This window comes from Capricornis sumatraensis, chromosome 2 (genome assembly GCF_032405125.1).
Source record: "Capricornis sumatraensis isolate serow.1 chromosome 2, serow.2, whole genome shotgun sequence".
Lineage (NCBI taxonomy): Eukaryota > Metazoa > Chordata > Mammalia > Artiodactyla > Bovidae > Capricornis > Capricornis sumatraensis.
Genome location: NC_091070.1, coordinates 220,826,930 through 220,832,929, shown reverse-complemented (window position 1 = coordinate 220,832,929; position 6,000 = coordinate 220,826,930).

Genomic DNA, 6,000 nt, shown 5'->3' with positions numbered 1-6,000 from the left:
GCCTGACCATGGGAAGAAAGGAAAAATGTACGCACGGAATCTGCTTTACATAAATTACAGCCTAACAGAAATTACTTTGTTTTGCTCTGTGTGCTTAGAAATAAACATTAAAAAGGCAAGAGTATGCAAACTAGATGAGACACACAGCAAGCGCTTCCCAGTCCTGCGGGCTCAAAAGGGCAGAGAGCGGCTCCTGTGCTGCCAGAGGCCTCTCCAGGGGGACCTCTTCAGGGGGATGTCTCCAGAGGGACCTCTCCAGGGAGATCTCTCCAGAGACCCTCTCCAGGGGGACCTCTCCAGGGAGATATCTCCAGAGGCCTCTCCAGAGGGACCTCTTCAGGGGGATGTCTCCAGAGGCCCTCTCCAGGGAGATCTCTCCAGAGACCCTCTCCAGGGGGACCTCTCCAGAGGCCCTCTCCAGGGAGATCTCTCCAGAGACCCTCTCCAGGGGGACCTCTCCAGAGGCCCTCTCCAGGGAGATCTCTCCAGAGGCCTCTCCAGAGGGACCTCTTCAGGGGGATGTCTCCAGAGGCCCTCTCCAGAGACCCTCTCCAGGGGGACCTCTTCAGAGACCCTCTCCAGGGGGACCTCTCCAGAGGCCCTCTCCAGAGACCCTCTCCAGGGAGATCTCTCCAGAGACCCTCTCCAGGGGGACCTCTCCAGAGGCCCTCTCCAGGGAGATCTCTCCAGAGACCCTCTCCAGGGGGACCTCTCCAGAGGCCCTCTCCAGGGAGATCTCTCCAGAGACCCTCTCCAGGGGGACCTCTCCAGAGGCCCTCTCCAGGGAGATCTCTCCAGAGACCCTCTCCAGGGGGACCTCTCCAGGGAGATATCTCCAGAGGCCTCTCCAGAGGGACCTCTTCAGGGGGATGTCTCCAGAGGCCCTCTCCAGAGACCCTCTCCAGGGGGACCTCTCCAGAGGCCCTCTCCAGAGACCCTCTCCAGGGAGATCTCTCCAGAGACCCTCTCCAGGGGGACCTCTCCAGAGGCCCTCTCCAGAGACCCTCTCCAGGGAGATCTCTCCAGAGACCCTCTCCAGGGAGATCTCTCCAGAGACCCTCTCCAGGGGGACCTCTCCAGGGAGATATCTCCAGAGGCCTCTCCAGAGGGACCTCTTCAGGGGGATGTCTCCAGAGGCCCTCTCCAGAGACCCTCTCCAGGGGGACCTCTCCAGAGGCCCTCTCCAGAGACCCTCTCCAGGGGGACCTCTCCAGAGGCCCTCTCCAGAGACCCTCTCCAGGGAGACCTCTCCAGGGGGACCCCCTCCAGAGGGATCAGGGGAACCTCCTCAGGGGGACCCTCTCCAGAGACCTGGAGGGAATCTACCAAAATCCAGGGACTGACGAGGGACCCTGGTTCACTTTCTTTTCTTCCTCTAATTGAACAAAATGTTCTGCAGTCTTATTCCTAAAACTATTTCTGGTGGCTGGATACAATTTCCACCACTGACATCTAGTGTTACAAACTTGGCTCCTATATATTGTCATTTAATAAAAAAATAAACTTCAAAACCACCTTGTGATGTGTAATTTCCATTCTAAAGGAACAATTCAGCTCAAAAGTCTGCCGAAGCTCTGGGTGATGACGTGTCGACTCAGGTTTGTAACAGAGGCGCCACTGGGGTGGGGCAGTGACGATGGAGAAGGCTGAGGACGTCTGGAGTGGGGGCATGTGAGAAATCTGTGGGACTTCCACTGGAGTTTCAGCTTCAAATTGCTCTAAAGAAGTCTATGTAAAAAAAAAAAGGTCTGCTCCCCAGTTGCGTCCCCCTTGGCTGGCAAATGAGTGCGTGGCTCACTGACAAGCGCAGCCCTCTGTCCTCAGCACAGGAAGCTGCTGAAATTTCCATCACGAGAGGAAGGCCTCTGTCTGCCTCTCTGGTATGAAGGTGGATAAGCAGGGTGCAAAGCGGGTGCATGGCACGTGAGTTCTGGTGAAGAGGAGGGCCATGTACACACGCATTTGCTTCCATTCAAACAAGCACGCTGGAGGATGAATCACCCAAACAACCGCCTCTGGCGGGGCACTAGGGCTGGGAGGGCAGCTGCTTCTGGAGTCTGCAACGCTCATCCCTCAGGTCAACTAGGGAACCTCGTCGATGGTCTCACATTTGCAAAGTGCTTTTGCCACATAACATAACCTGTTCTCAGAAGTAACACTGGGGGTGATGGCCTTGGGGGACAAAGTTCTGCCGACCACAAGGTCTTTGTCCAGTAATTCCAATATCCGCATCATCTTAGCTGTAGCCTGTCTTCTCTCCTGCAAGCTGGTATTTCCCTGGTTCTATGCATGTCAGGTAATTTTGGATTGTGTCCTGGAGAGTTAAAATACTGTGTTGGACTTACCTGGTGATGCAGTGGGTAAGAATCCACCTGCCAGTGCAGGGCACGTGGGTTTGATCCCTGGTCCAGAAGATTTTACGTGCCACGAGCCATCACTACTGAGCCTGCAGGCTCTGGGACCCACAGGCCGCAAGGCCTGAAGCCTGAGCATCTACAGCCTGCGCTCCGCAGCAAGCCAAGCCCCTGCAGCGAGAACCCCACACACCATGACGAAGAGCAGCCCCCGTGTGCCCGAACCAGAGGCCCTGAGCAGCAACGAAGAGCCAGTGTCGCCACCAATAGGTAAACAAGACACACAAGACATCGCACTGTGAGTCTCTGGCATCACTTAAATCCCACAAAATCGTGGCATCTCTGTTCAGCGGCACTGACCTTGCCAGGGCCGGGTGGAGGCCTCAGCATCAGCCCCACCTGCAGAGGCCCCATCCTCCCTGGGCACCATCCCCAGTGCCTGCCTGGCTCCCGGGCTGTGGGCTCCCCCTTAGCTGAGTTCCCACGGGCAAACGGTGCAGGATCAGCCCCATGTAGGCACAGATCAGCGCTGGGCCCACAAATTCATCAGCAACTCTGGGGTCACCCCCTCAGGCCCCTTCTCCACGGCCTCACCCCCTCGGCCCCCTGTCCACAGCTCCCTGGCTTACTCCTCAGTTCTCCAGACAGAAGCCTGCAGCTGACGCCCTGCTCGCTGGGGGCTTCCCCGGCTGCAGGAGCGAGTAGAGCACCCTGGAGTCACAGGCGTCTGCAGGCAACAGGCCTGGCTGGAGGACAGGGAGAAGCAGGGGGGTACGGTGGCTGTCTCCCCATCTCTCTGGAACCCAAACTGGGCAGCTCCTCCTGCAGCCCTCCCGGTTTGCACCTGGAGCCCGTCTCTGGGTTCTGGCTGCCCTGGGAGCAGTCTGCGGAGGCTGGGGGAGGTGGAGGAGGAGCAGGAGCCTCACTGCTCATGCAGCTGTGCTGGCCGCTGTTTCCTCACGGCTGCTCCGCACAGACGTGCAGCTCTGCAGCCAGGGTGGTGGGCAAGCCGGGGCAGAGGGGGCTTATGCCTCTTCCCAGAAACAGGACTCGACCCCTGGGCATCTAGAGTGCGTCTGCATGGCGCTCTTTGGGAAGACAGTTGGTTTCTATTTCCTCCCTTCTGAGGGTCTGTCATTTTGGAGTTGTCTCCAGGGATAAACACATGTTACACCTGAAATCAGCTGGCTTCTGGGTGGAGGACAGCAGGGGTCCTACAGCGGAGCATGGCTCACCTTCAAGGAGAAAGCAGGGGACCTACCTGTGTCTCCTCCTTCTCAAACAGTTCAGTTAAAGTAAAAATGATCATTTTTAAACAGCCTCTGGAACGGGTTTCTTGTTCAGATAGTGAGACTCATTCCCCCAACATACATCTTGTTAACTGTCACCAAGGCAGCCAGGATCCGAAGGCCGCAGGAGACAGAACTCCAGTGATTTGTAAAATGACCCAGAGCTGCTTCCTCCCCCCAAACACGCCCCACCAGCTGGCAGAAGAGGTGCTGAGCACCCTTACCACCTGCATCCCAGGCGTCCTCAAGGTGCTGGCCACACCCTGCCCTAGTCTGGCCGTGTGACTCTGACACCCGTCTGCCTTGTTTCTGGGCTCCTCGCTGGCACGGCCCCTTCCAAGGTCCTAAGGAGGGGCCCTTGGCAAAGCCGTCTAGAAAGTTCACACACATATTCCAACGGCAACTGACTGAGCCTGCTGCCCCTTCCACCCTGACCCTGCCCGCGCTCTGCTTCCCCAGGCCATGCGGCTCCAGAGGACCCAGGTGCCTGCACGAGGGGCAGGACACGCTGAGCTGGGTTAACGGGACGCGTTTCAGCCTTCACACTGAGCTTGTCACCAGCCATCACGCCGCAGGCCTGGCTCTGGGAGCGTCGCTGCCGCCCAGGGTGCTCAGGCCCGGGGCTGGGGGACCAAGTGCAGGCCGGACCCCGTGGCAGCAGCAGCAGCAGCAGCAGCGCCAGGTGCTGGGGGCGTGTGGGCCTGGGGAAGGAGCGAGGCTGGCAGTGCAGGGGGCCAGACACTGGAGAGTCATCACCAGGCACGTGGAAAGGCAAGCAGAGCTTGGCACTCAGTGGCCAAGACCGCACTGCCTGCTGTCAGAAAACAGAATTCACGCTGCAGCAGTGTGCTTATAGATAGGCCATAGATGTGTAATTCTTTGAATGGACTTCTGCAAAACAGAATTTATCAGGACTCCTGCTGTTCCAAGACGCAGTCTGTAGCTGCGCTAGAAACAGCAAGCGTGAAACCATGCTTCATGTCTCCTAACAGTCAGCAATAGAGGTTTCTGATCAACCATGCTAGAGGAGCCGCTGAACTCACTCTCTTCTCTGTCACACTAATTAAAAAGGACACGGCCAAGTGGAAAGTGGCACAGAGGGTGTCAGGGCTCAAGACAGCAACACCAACTCTTATCTGCTGCTGCTGCTGCTGTTAACTTGCTCAGCTGCGTCCGGTTCTTTGTGACCCCACGGACTGTAGCCCACCAGGCTCCTCTGTTCATGGAATTTTCCACGCAAAAATTCTGGAGTGGGTTGCCATTTCCTTCTCCAGGGCATCTTCCTGACCCAGGGATTGAACCTGGGTCTCCTGCATGGCTGGCAGATTCTTTACCACTGAGCCACTGGGAAACAAAGGTGCGACAGGTAATTAGCAAATACGCTATTTTTCTGGATCTTTTCTGACTGTTGTATTAATGGTCAGCTTTCTCAACTCTGTAACGTATTTACTTTTTCTCATTCTAAATAAATATTTGCACTCCAAGTTAATTTTTATTTCTAACACTGTGTTTCTTAAAGAGGTCCCCTCCCCTACACTGGTAAATCTCAGGTCCCATAAAAACTGCTATCCACTCTGCCCGATGAAACCTGACTCACCCAAATGTTCAGCGAGCACCTTGCTTCTGAAAAGAGCAAGTCCAAGTCCCTAAAAGCACAGGAGCCTCTGAGAGGAGAAACCCCCGCCCCCCTCACCCCACTGCCCCATCACAGCAGGGAAGACACAGAAGCCAGTCTCCTAAGTGCTGGTAAGAGCTGCAAGGAGTGAAGCCAGAAGCCGCTAGGGATCTGGTGGGTGGAGAGGGAGGGAGGAGGCCTCAGCGAAAGGCGGGTGTCTGCGTCAGACCCCTCAAGAGTCCTGAGTGGCTGCCAGGCCCGCCCCTGGCTCACAAAACAAGGAATCCAGGCTCAGAAAGGTTAGTGACTTGCAACGAGTGTGACCTCAGCCTTCCCCCACCCCCGCCCTCACGGTGTGCCATCCCCTCTTGGGCTTAAGGGACCCCACGTGCTGAGCACGGGATGAGCCAGAAGGGGAGACGCCTGTGGAAGTGGCCCGGACCACACAGCGGAGTGCAGGCAGCACCAGGGAGCACTGAGGAGGGGGTGCGGCTGGCCTTGCCGGGCGGCTCTCCAGCACGGAGTGGAGCTGGGCCCACGGCGGAGTGGAGGGCCGGCTGGGCAGAGCAGTGCACACGGGCGGGGCCCTGAGGGCACCCACGGACTGGGCCGTGGGGGTCCTCAGAGCCCACCTAGGAGGCCTGGGTGGGATCTCACCACCTGGTACTCTGCAGCTCGGAGAGATGGGCGAAGCCAAGCTCATCACTGCATCCGACAGTGTCAGAGGGCCTTTCTGGTCTTG